The sequence below is a fragment of the Sciurus carolinensis genome, chromosome 6 (assembly GCF_902686445.1).
Source record: "Sciurus carolinensis chromosome 6, mSciCar1.2, whole genome shotgun sequence".
NCBI classification, from domain to species: domain Eukaryota; kingdom Metazoa; phylum Chordata; class Mammalia; order Rodentia; family Sciuridae; genus Sciurus; species Sciurus carolinensis.
The window spans coordinates 43,606,560-43,618,853 of NC_062218.1; positions in this window are offsets into that span (position 1 = coordinate 43,606,560).

The window sequence follows — 12,294 nt, forward strand, 5'->3', positions numbered from 1 at the left end:
AATTTTAATGCCTTCCTTACAGTTAGGCATGGCTATTCAGAGTTCACAGTGGATTGTGAACAGATGCAATGAGCCCATCTGCCAAGCTGTATTCATAAGAAGAAGGAGGGTGCCCTCTCTGGCCCTTCTCTTCTCATGGAAAAAGGAGAAGTCTGGAAGAGGGCAGAAGTTCCCAGATGTTTTTGTTCACAGCACAGTCAATGTCTATAATGTAATTTTTTTTTTTGCCTCTAGGTCAAAAGCAAAGCATAAAAATTATGTTTTTAAGTAGTTGCATTCAAAAAATTTAATATTTTTATTATCCTAGTGACTTAGAAGCCCTTTGAAAACTAAACAAATTGAAAGAAGGAGTATTAATTTGTCACCTATTAGACATCATGCAACTTCTCAAATTCACTCACCTTTTATCAGAGAACCATCAAACCCATCCCATCACAAGAGAACGTCACAAGATCTAAAATTTAATTCTGAATCAACTCAAGCTAGTACTTCCCTCGATGTTTAACCAATGTCGAGTATTGTGGTGTTTTCTTCACGTTGACTATGGTACCCTGTGGTGCCCTGGTGTTTGGTTTGGGAACCATTGCAAGGGAGTATCCCTGCTAGCCCTGAACGGCTGATACCTCTTACATGAGAGAAAAGTTAGCTTCTATTGTCTTTACCCACTCCGATTTAAAATCTATTAGCGCATACAAACATTGGTCCTACCTAATCGATGGTTTAACATTAAAACAAAAGACCTACATAAGCCAGGTGTCATGGTTACAGCTACCAGCTACTTGGGAAACAGGAGGAATAGAAGTTCCAGGTCAGCCTGGGCGACTTAGTAAGACTCTTGCCCAAGAATAAAATGAAATAGAAAAAGGGCTGGGGGTATATCTCAATGTCGAGCACTTGCCTAGCATGACCCGCGCCCTGGGCTCCATGCCGAGCCCAGCATGATCAGCAACAAGCCACAGGGCTGTGACGAGGCAGTTTGATCACACGTGCACACCCTCCACTTCCTGCCCTGCTGCTGCCTTCTGACCCCACTGCCCCGGGGCCATTCTTAAAAGTTGTTTCCCTTTTCTCCTCATTTTTTTTTCTTCTGCCGGGTAATTTGCTCCATTTCACTAGCTGCCGCTGCCTCCCGGGATCCCTGCCACCTTCTCTTCCAGGGACCGCCGGGGGTCTTGTTCCTAGCAGTACCCTGCTGCAGGGGCCGTGGTTTGTATGGAAAACACAACAGATTGTGTGGAAAGCCCTGCAATACAGCGACTGTTTTTCTCTCACCACCAGAGGAACAGTGCTTTCCTCACTTCAAAAGAATCTTTGAAAAATTCTAAAAATCCCATTTTCCTTCAGGGAGCAATGAAAGAAGTGTGTGAACAACAGTGCCAAAGCAAGACATGTGGCTCCACACAGCCCGCACCCTCTAAGCCTCCTCCAGAGGAGCAGCGGTCCCCAGGGCATGCGAAGCTTCAGGTAAGAACTCCCGGCCAAGCCCAAGGACCGGAGTCTGAAGTTTGGAGAAGGCTCTTCCTCCCAGTGCTGCCCTTTCAGGGGCCGGTGCTGCTCCTCCCTGCCTCCCCCACCCCCCAGGCCACAGCCGGAGGGAAAGACGCCCTCTGGAGGACTCCACCACCGGGTGTGGCAAAGCCCGTGACCTTGGTTCCTCCCAAGGCCACAGGAGGTCTTCTCTCCAGTTCTAAGGTAAATTGCAACCATCACCACTGTCTTTTAAAAAAATTATGGGTGCATTATAATTATACATAATAGTGGGATTGATTATGACATATTCATATATTCACATAACATAATTTGATCAACCTCATTCCTCTCCCCTCCTCCCCTCCCCTCCTCCCTCTCCTGATCTGCTTGTTCTACTCTACTGATCTCCTTTCTATTATTATTATTATTGAAATGAGTACATTATGATTACATATATAAATAGGATTCATTGTGGTATATTTGTACATGGACATAGCACAATTTGATAGATTTTATTCCCCAGTACTTCCCCATCCTCCCCGTTCTCCTTCCCCCTTCTCTTCAATTCTTTTGGCCTCCCTTCTATTTTCTTGAGATGATCCACTCCCCCCCCCCCCCCACATTTTATTCTCTCTCTCTCTCTCTTTCTTTCTCTCTACCTTCCACATATGAGAGAAAACATTGGACTCTTGCCTTTCTGAGTCTTGCTTATTTTACTTCCCTTTCGAGGTCAAACACATGTGGTCTTTTCTAGTTGGCTTCCCTCATTCATGCAGTTAGAAATTCAATGGAATAGTAACACGGTCCCTTGGACGCTGGCTATTAATGCCCAACGGGGTGGTTCTGTTTCCTTCAGGTGTGTCAGCTTCTGTGCAGAAGATGAATCTAGCAGAAGGTGCTTTACTTACTCAGTTCTAGAAGCAGAGCAGTACTAGTAACAGAAGTAACTGAGAACTTTACTCTGCAACACTTCTTCAAACCTCTTTTGCTTCATTAAAGCAAAAGTCACATATTGGTTTCTTTTGAAGAGGGGCTTTGTGGCAGATCAGGCCCCTCCCAAGCTGGAGGTATATGATCATTTCTGTTGACCCTTGGCTACGTGAGTGTAGGTAGTGTAGGTGAGGTGGTTTTCTCCTTGGCTAGTAACAATCCCCTGCTTATATCTGGCTAACTGGCCCCCACTTCCACCCTCAATCTCTGGTCTTTGTTTAAAAAATGTAAACCTATTTATATAACAAGCTAAGAAGATACCAAATGGGAAGGAAAACACACTTTTAAAAAATTTGTTCTAATTAGTTATACATGACAGTAGAATGCATTTTGACACATTATATGTAAATGGAATACAACTTCTCACTCTTCTGGTTGTATACAATGTAGAATCACATGAGTCATATAATCATATATGCATGAAGGGTAATAAAGTCCAATTTATTCTACCCTTCCTACCCCCATATCCCCTCCCCTCTCTTCACTCCCCTGTCTAACCCAAAGTACCCAAAGTACCTCTATTCTTCCCTAGCCCCCACCCCCTTTTTTTGAATAACCATCCACATATCAGAGAAAATATTTGGCTTTTGGTTTTGGGATTGGTTTATTTCACTTAGGATGATAGTCTCCATAACCATACATTTACCTACAAATGACATAATTTCATTCTTCTTTAAGACTGAGTAATATTCTCTTGTGTGCTTGTATCACATCTTCTTTATCCATTCATCTGTTGAAGGGTATCTAGGTTGATTCCACAGTCTAACTATTGTGAGTTGAGCTGCTATAATCATTGATGTGGCTGCATCACTGAAGTATGCTGATTTTAAGTCCTTTGGGTATAAACCAAGGAGTGGGATAACTAGGTCAAATGGTGGTTCCATTTCAAGTTTTCTGAGGAATCTGCATATCACTTTCCATAATGGTTGTACCAACTTGCAGTCCCACCAGCAATGTGTGAGTATGCCTTTTTCCCCACATCCTCACCAACATTTATTGTTGCTTATATTTTTGATAATTGTCATTCTGATTGGAGTGAGTTGAAATCTTAGAGTAGTTTTGATTTGCATTTCTCTAATTTTTAGAGAAGTTGAACATTTTTCATATATTTGTTGATCAATTGTATTTCTTCTTCTATTAAGTGTCTGTTCATTTCCTTAGCCCATTATTTAGTTATTTGCTTTTTTGGTGTTAAGTTTTTAAAGTTCTTTATATATCCTGGAGATTAATGTTCTATCTGAGGTACATGTGGTGAAGATTTTCTCCAATTCTGTAGACTCTCTCTTCACATTATTGATTGTTTCCTTGACTGAGAAGAAGTTTTTTAGTTTGAATCCATCCATTTGTTGATTCTTGATTTTACTTCTTACACTTTAGGAGTCTTGTTAAGAAAGTCAGTTCCTAAACCGACGTGGTGAAGATTTGTGCCTACTTTTTTCTTCTGTCACAGGGTCTCTGTTCTAGTGCTTGGGTCTTTGATTCACTTTGAGTCGAGTTTCATACAGGGTGAGAGATAGGGGTTTAATTTCAGTTTGTTACACGTGGGTTTCCAATTTTCCAAGCACCATTTGTTGAGGATACTATCTTTTCTCCAGTGAATGTTTTTGGAAACTTCATCTAGCATGAGATAACTATATTTGTGTGGGTTTGTCTCTGTGTCTTCTATTCAGTACCATTGGTCTGTTTTGGTGCCGACACCATGCTGTTTTTGTGCCAATACCATGCTGTTTTTGTTACTATTGCTCTGTAGTATGGTTTAAGATCTGTTATTGTGATGTCTCCTGCTTCACTTTTCTTACTAAGGATTACTTTGGCTATTCTGGGTCTCTTATTTCTCCAAATGAATTTCATGGTTGCTTTTTCTAGTTCTATGAAGAATGTCATTAGGATTTTAATAGGGATTGCATTAAATATTTTGGTAGTATGGCCATTTTGACAATATTAATTCTGCCTATTCAAGAGCATGAAAGATCTTTCCCCATGCTTCTACGGCTTTCTTCAATTTCTTTCTTTAGCGTTCTGTACTGAAAAACACACTTTTAAAAATTTACGATGGGCTCAGTGGTAGAGCACAGAGTTAGTATGCAAAAGGCCCTGGGTTTGATCCCCAGCAACTCCCTCAACCCCCTCCCTTAACGTTTTTTAAAGTTATGATGATATATTTCTAATCCAAGTACTTTTCCCCAGAGAATCTCCTACTTTGGCAACCAGTGCACACAGCTAGCACCGAGTTCACTGTTTTTCTGACTAGTCTACCTTTCTCACCAGATCCTGAGTTCCATAAGGGATGTCACAGTGGTCTCTTGCCCAGTGGTACTTGGTGAGTGATCAGCACATGTTCATTTGACATGGATGTTTCTGTCATTGACCTGGGTCAATGGAAGCTAAAGAAACAGTGAAGTAAGTTACCTCCCCAGGCCCCCTCACTTCTCATTTCTTCTTCCTTCCCTTGATGTCCTCATTTCCTTTCCTGTCTCAGAGGCAATAACCAACTTGTACAGTAAATAGAATAAACACCTAAACTCGCCATTCTTGGCTACATTTGGAGGTAGATTTGATTTAGACCTTTAAATACTAGTGCTGAGCACAGGGTCATACTAGCGAAAGTGAGAAGTAAGCCTTATCCCAATTTTGGTAGAGTTGTGAGCATGCACAAAGATGGCTCCCTTTGGCAGCTGTGGTAGAGTAGACATTACTGATAGTTCCAATTGTTTACTGGTACACAGAGAATTATCTTTTCCTGCCCTCTTGAAGTTGGGTATGGCCGTTTGACTTATGTTGGCCAATAAATGTGGAGTATAAATATTAAGAGCTGGTATGTGATTTTCCATACACATTTCCCCAAGCATGAGTATCATGGCCATGTGTAGAAGAATACATTTAGATAGGGGTGCCACAATATTGCAAAAAGTCTGGATTATTGAGTTGTCATATAAGGAGAGTCACCCAGATCCACAATGAACTTTATATATGTAAGAAATAAATATTTGCTCTTTTAAGCTATTAGGAGATTGGGGGATTATTTGTTGTGGAAACATATCTTGGCCTATTCTGACTGATACAACTACCTTCTATCCTTCTATGCTTTTCTCAGACTAACCACTTTTTGATTGCTTATTAACACAAGATGTCCTTTGAAAGCAAAAGTTAGACTAATGGCTTTTTTTCTGTTTTTTTTTTTTGTGTGTGTGTGTGTGTGTTTGTGTGTTGTTGTTTTTTTGGTACTGGGGATTGAACTCAGGGCACTCAACCACTGAGTCACATCCCCAGCCCTACTTTGTATTTTATTTAGAGACAGGATCTCACTGAGTTGCTTAGTGCCTCACCAATGCTGAGGCTGGTTTTGAACTCAAGGTCCTCCTGCCTCAACCTTCTGAGCTGCTGGGCTTACAGGTGTGTGCTATAGCATCCGGCAACACTAATGGCTTTTTAATTATGATCTTCACAAGTATAATGACAACATATTACTTTCAGAAGTATTTTAAAAGCTTCACTTGGGAAAAATACCACAGGGAACAATTGTTTTCCTTGATCTGCCCCCAACTTTAACCTTGCCTCCCACTTTTCCTCAGATATTTAGGCCCTCTTGCACCTGGTGACCCAGAGCACTTTATGTGGGATCCACTAATTTGGCCTCAGAAAGATGGTGATTATGAGATTCAATGCAAACAAAGTGATAAATTTATGGTCAGTCAATAATTCAGCCTGCAATCTGCTCCAGAAGAAATTTACTCACTGACAATTTTGTTTACATTAAATCACCAATATCTTGTTCTCTAATTCACTATATAAGAGATGAGATTTTGACTGATCTTGGAGATTGAAGTGGGGAGCAAATTAAGAATAGAGTCTGGATCTTAATAAATGTAGAGATATACTATGTTCATAGATTGAAGGATTTAATATTGTTAAGAAAGCAATTCTCTACAAAATGATCTATAGATTCAACAAATTTCTCATTAAAATTTCCATAGGTCCTTTTGTATAAATTTATAATTATATTATAAAATGTATATGAAAATAGAAAGAACCTAGAAGAGCTAAAGCAAATTTGAGAAGGATAAACAGAGTTGGACCAATTATACTGTCTAATTTCAAGACTTAAAACTACAGTAATCAGGAGAGTGTGATATTGGTGAAAGGACAGACACATATGGACTACTGAAAAGGCTGTTATTAACTTGGACCTAGTCCTAAATTGTTAACTGATTTTGACTAAGGTACCAAGGGAAGATGGAGTCTTTCCATGAAATGGTACAGAAACAACTAGATATCTATCTGGGAAAAAAACAAATCCCATCTTTTTCTATTATACAAAAAAATCACCTTGAAATGGATCATAGATCTAATTATGAATTAAAACTATAAAACTTCAAGAAGAAAAGTTAGCAGGAAAACCTATGATAGTTGGTTAGATGAAGATTTCTCAGCTAAACAACAAAAGCTTAAAACATTAAAAAGAGAAGATAAATTTGTTATACAGATTGCATGTGTGTTTATACAAAGGAATACTGCTCAGCATGGCCAAGGAACAAACTATTGAGACATGCAACATTATGGTAAATCTCAAAATTATGATACCAAGTGAAAGTCACCAAGTATTAAAGATTACATGTTATGCTATTCCATTTATATGAAATTTTGGAGAAGGCAAAATTATTGTAATTGAAAGCAGATCAAAGTTTTCTTGGGCCCAGAGCAAGAGGACTGACTGCAAAGGGGCACCAACAAACTTTTCAAAAATACGTTTTGATTGTCGTGTTGATTACAGAATCAGACTGTACACTTATGTACAGAGCAGAATTAACAAAGCAGTCTAAGACAGTTATTCTCAAAAAGATCTGGTTGCAAGAAACCTGGGATCATAGGTTTCTGGAAAGTTCTCACTATTCCCTCACTGAGCTGGGTGGTTTTCAGGGCCTAGACTGTTTGTCCAAACAACATACTTTATGATGAACACTTACTTGCTTTCCTTCTACGAGTCTGGGATGTTGGTACAGGTTAGGCTGACATGCCTATATGACCGGCCCCCAGGGAAAACCTTGGGTGCTAAGTCTTTAATAGGCTCTCTGGACAGAAACATTGCACATATTTTACTTGTGTCCTAGGGCTACTGTAATACATTACCACAAACTGGATGGCTTAAAACAATAGAGATTTATTATCTCACAGTTTTGGAGGCCAGAAGTCTAAAATAAAGGTATTGGTAGGTCTGAGCTCCCTCCAGGGTCTCTAGAATGGATTCTGTTCCTTGCTTCTTTCAGTTTCTGGCAGTTTCCTGAGCTGTATCACTCCAGTTCGTTTTCACTGGTCACATTTCCTCCTCCTCTTCTCCGTGCCTGTCTCTCTTCTACATTATAAGGACACTTGTCATGGTATTTGGGTGCCATCCTCACAATTCAGGATGACCTCTTCATCTTGATTGAGTTAATTACATCTACAAATACCTTTTTTTAAAAAAAATAATTTTTAGTTGGACAGATGGACACAATACTTTATTTATTTATTTATATGTAGTGCTGAGGATCCAACCCAGTCCATCACTTGTGTTAGGTAACCATTCCTCCGCTGAGCCACAACCACAGCCCTACAAAGACCCTTTTTACAAATATTGTCACAGTAACAAATTCCAGAGATTCGGACATGGATCTATCTTTCGGGGGTCACGCGCTCACACATACTACACATTACACATATATCGCTGAATTTTTGTTGCTGGGGAAAGAGCGTGTGGTAGGTAATGGCTCCTGGGAGGGAGAGAGCAGAGGAGAGTTTGGCAAAAAGAAAGGAAGACAGGGGCAAGGCTGCGTATGGATTCCTCCAAATTCCTTCTGATTTCCCCCCCTCTTGTGCTCTATCCCTATAATCAAGTTCCTAGCTTGGAAGACAACTCTAGGTCTTCTAGCCAATCTCTTAATGTGGATACGCCTTTGTTCCTCCTCACTCTGACCTTAAAGTGAGGAATTTTGTTTGTGGCATAAATTATACCTCAGTAGTGTCATTAAGGAAGACAGTGTGTGGAGAAAAGAGACAAGTGCTGGCCCTTTTCTTAGTAGTTCCATTTAATATAACCCTAACTAAACCCTCAATACCTTGACTCCTGAACTATAGAACTTCTAATACCCTGCTCCTCATTCTAGCCAACCACTATACAAACCACATTGTAACACTGTATTTATTACTTTGAATTACATACATTTAGGCATTACTGTTTTAAGGTATATTTGCCAATGACTTAAAATTGTAGAAATGAACCAGTGACTCCCCTTGGCATTTGGGCTGTCAAGAGAGAAAACCCCAAAGTCCAGAACAGGTCCAGGGGCAGATTGACCAGATCTTTTGGGTTCCTTTGAAGTCAGGTTATTTTTTGGGATATGACCCAGCTGGGTACTCAAGGGCATCTCCAAGAATTACAGCTTCTTAACTTCTGAAGATAAGTGGGTCAATTCTTCAACTTGGCAAATTAGCTGGCTTGTGAGACTAAACTATCCTAATAAAACCTCTGGTTGAAATTTAAGTGACGCAGACCAAGCTGGCAGCCAACTTTATGCCAGTGAAATATTTATCCCTGTGTCATATTTGTTGGCAGCACATAGTACTACAATCATAGCAAATTTAATAACAGATCTTGTGAGGCAGCTTGAAGAAAGAGGAGAACATTGGCCTATGAAGCAGGCAGCAAGGGACATCCAGATGGCCACTGGCATGAGGTGCTGACATGCTTGTCTCAGGCTGGGCATGGACAATGGGTAGGGAGAGACAGACTATCCTCATATGGGTGTCTATCTAGCAGGGATTGTTCCCAGTTCCAAGAGAGGACTTTCTTAGCACTAGGTCTCCACCCAGCTCTGATCAGGAGCCAAGAATTGTGCAAAGGAACTAGTCACTGGTGTGGGGAGAAAAGATAAGACACAAGCAAACAGCCTTGGAAGAGCTGAGGGAGTAAGGCTCTGTCACTCGGCATCAATCCAGAAGAAATCAGTTGCTCATGGCCTTGTTCATTTTTTTCTCTTAGCTGAGTGTCATCAACTTTAGTTTTGATTTCAAAAAGTGCGATGCATCCTTTGATGTCTCGAACGGTTTTTTGCTTTTCCCCTTTTGTTTTCTTCCCTACTCAGGATCCATGTGAGAGAGATCAGGTAGACAAGATGACCCCCGAGAGGTGGGTACAAGAACAAGCTTCTTCCCTATCTTCACTCCCAAATCTCTTCTCAGTACTAGACTGACCTTGTGGTCAGAGTAGGTGACAACCACCAGCTGGAAAGATCTCTGGTTTATGAATCCCCTTCTTATTCTGGGGTAATGCCAAAAGCACTACCATTGGACATGATTGTTCCAGAATCTTGGTCTACCCCTTTAAAATTCAAAAACCTGTGAAAAGGAAGATAAAATCACCCATACAGTATTAGAGTTTTTTTAGACGTAGTCCTACTTTAAAAAGGAATTGCAGGGCTGGGGAGATAGCTCAGCTGGTAGAGTGCTTGCCTTGCAAGCACAAGGCCCTGAGTTCGATCCCCAGTACCGCCCAAAAAAAAAAAAGGAATTGCATAACACCGTGAATGAGGTTATTGGTGGTGTCCCCCTGTCTGAGGGCCGGCCCTCAAGCTCTCTCCCCCCATCTTTACCAAGCTGACTCTAAGGAGTTAAGAAAGCAATCCTGAGGGAGGCAAAAAAAAAAAAAAAAAGGTGTGTGTGCTGGAGCGTGGGGATTCATTTACATTGAGATTTTGTTCAGGACTGGTCTGTTTGGCTAATATGATTGCTATATGCCCACCTCAGGAAAATGAGCAGTAAAGAGCTTTTCTCCAGTTCATCAGAGGGAGCCTTTCCAACTTGTCAACTAGAGGATTCATAAATGAAGACGTGAAGTTCACCCTCACTGCCAGCTCTGGTACCATGAGCCAGTGGAGGCCAGTATAGGAGAATAGTCCAGTGAAGGCACAAGGTGACCCGGATTCTAAGACTTTCCACAGCCACCAGCTGACTGTTCTATGACCTTAGAAAGTCACATTCTGTTTCTTATGTCTTGTTTCTCTTATTTTTCAATAATATGGATAACACTTACTCTATCCTTTTGACAGGTTTTACAGTGAAGGAGCTTAGCTTGTGTTAGAATGACTATGCTCCTCTCTCCTGCCTTTCCTACAGTGGTTTCTTGGACGTACTTGCATGTACTTGGATGTTAGTGAGTAGCAGGGACTGGTGACCATAGAGATCCCTAGACCATATACAAGTGATTGGATCAAAAAAGATGAACTATGAAAATTTCCCTTTATCCATCAGTCGTCTATGCATCCATCCATTCACCCATCCAGCCTAGTCAATGGTGTGCTAAAACACCTCTTCCCAACTCTGCATCCAATAATAGCTTGAAATTGTTCATGGTGGGAGTGTATGCATCATGAAAAACAATTTGCAACAATTATAAATCAAGCTTTCTTTTTTTTGGAGAGTTGTCTGTTACGCATTTACCAACCTATCACTGATTTTGACTAACTACCTAGCTATCTGTCTGTCTGTTCATTTGTCTGCCCATTCATAAATCCATCCATCCATTCATGCATCTACCTATCTACTTGCATATCTCTGTGTTCACTCAAATCATATTAATTGGGTGCCCAGGATGCACCAGGTGTTCTGAGGCTCTTTGCTATTGTCTGCTGGATCTGAGTGTCTGCTGGACTCGAGCAGTGAGAGAGCATGAGGATAGTTTTACTCCTTTCTTTAGGAAGATCTGGAAGATATTTCTATTCTAATCATTAGACCAGAAACTATGTGAAGCCTGGGGCACGGAGCCATCTGGTCTGCACAGAAGAGCTCTGACCACCTCTTTTTATCTGCTCACATTAGATAGGCTTTGCTCCAGGACAGTACCAGCAGCAGCACCCAGGGCAGGCCAGGAGTCAGGTGTAATCAGGATTGCCTGGGGAGGGGGGATGGCAGATGACGCTTCTTCCTGGCTTTTCAGCTCCATTAGGCTTCTGTCTCTACCTTCCACTCCTCTTGACCCTTCTCTCTTGCTTGCTGAATTCCTCCTATTGGTCTGGTAGTGGAAATGTGGTTCACTTGCTCTTCCCTCACTTCTCACTTGCCTGTTCTGCTCCACAAAGTAATAAAAATATCAAGAATGGGGAAACGTTACAAACTAATTTTTAAAGAAATTAGAGCACATTATAAACTAGGGAACAGATTTGGGGTGTGGTTTTAGAGCATGTCTGGAGTTTTCACAATTCTCTATTTTTTCTGTTTCACTATTTGAGAGCTTTCTGAAATTAGTGTTTTCTTTTGATAGGCAATACTCTCACACCCCTCCTTATACCCAGGAGTCAGTATTCCGGAAGTGAGCAAAGCCCACCAAAGATCATGGTCCTACTGGAATGACTGTCACCTGAGGCCGAGCTCTGGCAGTGATAAAACCTTGTCACTGGGGTTCCATACTCAAAAGCTGAAGACCTGAGGCTGCTGGTTTGAGAATCACACAGGTGGCAGAATATGGAGGCAGAGACGGTGTTGAGGTTGGGCTTCCAATAGAAAGGGAAGGCAATGTCTTGGAGGTTAAGTGACTGCCACTGGGAAAATGAGTGACAGCAGTCTGGTAGGTTTTAGAAACTTGCCAATGCTGAGATTCGAGGAGGTTCTTTTCACTCTCCTTTGCTTCAAACACTGCTGGCAGAAATGAAGAGTTTTCCTAATTGTAAAAAAGACTGGCAGGACTTGGGGAGAAAACCCATGGAAATCATTCCAAGTGCCATTTGGGCATGCTTTACCTGGGGTTTACCATCTCCATTCAGCTGCCAATTTATTGCACTTAAAATGCCATAGATAGTGTGTGTA